Here is a 1,872-nt window from a genome sequence, read left to right on the forward strand (position 1 = left end):
TACTGGGGGTACAGACACTACTGGGGGTACGGACACTACTGGGGGTACGGACACTACTGGGGGTACGGACACTACTGGGGGTACGGACACTACTGGGGGTACGGACACTACTGGGGGTACGGACACTACTGGGGGTACGGACACTACTGGGGGTACGGACACTACTGGGGGTACGGACACTACTGGGGGTACGGACACTACTGGGGGTACGGACACTACTGGGGGTACGGACACTACTGGGGGTACGGACACTACTGGGGGTACGGACACTACTGGGGGTACGGACACTACTGGGGGTACATACACTAATGGGGGTACGGACACTACTGGGGGTACGGACACTACTGGGGGTACATACACTACTGGGGGTAGGGACACCACGTACGGACACTCAGGGTACCTTTTCCTTCCTTGCAAGTTTCATCCAAAAACTAGGCCGTTTTACCCATAGCCATGATCAAAACCTAAAAAAAAGATAGAGAACCGTGGAAAACTTTCAGTTATAAGATATCTCCTCAGCATTTATAAGAAATCTCTGCAATAGACTAATCTGTCTTCTCCTGTTGCTCTGTAGCAACTGAAAGGAATGCATTATTAGCCCTGATGTGATTCAAACAGTCTGAGCAATTTCTAAGACCTCAGCTAATGGTGTCTTCCCTGAAAGCCTTATTGCTCCCTGGCTGTCATATAAATGACATACGAGCCACGTGGCACATCGATCTCTGACACCGAGAGAATATTTGTCTGCGGGGTCGCGTAAGGACCTGTGGTTGCACGCCGCCACACGAGCGATCCGTCTCTGCCTCGTTCCCTATCCTGTGATTTATCAAAGCTTGGGGAGCGTCAGGTTGTCCCATGGTTCAAGTGAACGCAATGTCATGGTTAGCACACATGCCACCGCTAATCCTGCGCTGAATACTGATATTGGACAGGACAGAGGGTGTAAGGGATGTTGTAGGAATGGAAAAAAAGTGATGGAAGGAGAAAGGAGTGATTCAAAGAAGACATCACATCTCAAGTGCAACATTCATTTTAGTTTGTACTAGAGGATAGGAATGGATAGAGGAAGAAAGTCATGTGCATCCATGCAACCAGCGTGACCAAATGAGGTTGTACTACTTAAATGCAATAACCATTTTTCTCTTCTTGGACACCAGAAAAACTGGACCTGAAAAAAATCAGTGGGACGGATATTGGACAGATTTGAAAATGTAAAACTGCAAACTCAAGACATTGTCAAGTGGTACAATTAGAAATTTCTATACATAATTCAAAAGCCTGTTCCAGCTATCCATCCAAATGACAAGTTAAAAATGAGATCAGATTTGCATTCTGTAATTTTGTTTTCATTTTCATCTCTTTTATGATGTTTTGAAAAAGATGGGTTAGACTCTGGGTAGACTATTAGGAACTACATCAATACATATATGTCATAATGTATGATGGAGTACTCTGTAACAGTTTACTTAATATTCCTCATAAGTTTCACTGGATACAACTGCAATGTTGAGCAAGAAAATGAATGGGAAGAAAGCAGATTCTGAAACAAAATTGTTGATAATCTGAATGAAAGGGATGGGCCCCGGAGACTTCATTTTCTTCATGTTATTTCTAAATGCCACTGTGCTTTGTCATCTTACAATCTGGGTAGATATCACACCTAGAGTTGTAGGTTTGGGAAATCTATAGACTCTATGAGTCTGCATATTAGAAACCCTGAAATAGTTGTAGTATTCTTAAGTTTGCTGTTTTTGTGGTCACTTTTCCACTGACAAATAATCTCATCGACAAACAGGTATCCTGTGTACCATCCGGAAAGTAGTTTGCTCCGGCCGTTATTATACACTGTAGCTGGTGTGTTACGCTGAAGGG

The 1,872-nt window shown here is 44.1% G+C and overlaps 1 protein-coding gene across 1 annotated transcript in view; it reads left to right on the top strand.

The window, feature by feature from the left end:
- The window catches only part of LOC118426866 (peripheral plasma membrane protein CASK-like), a gene marked incomplete at its 3' end in the record, with an annotated part of 193,626 nt that overhangs the window by 58,708 nt on the left and 133,046 nt on the right, over positions 1 to 1,872 (top strand).

Source organism: Branchiostoma floridae, chromosome 12, assembly GCF_000003815.2.
Source record: "Branchiostoma floridae strain S238N-H82 chromosome 12, Bfl_VNyyK, whole genome shotgun sequence".
NCBI lineage: Eukaryota > Metazoa > Chordata > Leptocardii > Amphioxiformes > Branchiostomatidae > Branchiostoma > Branchiostoma floridae.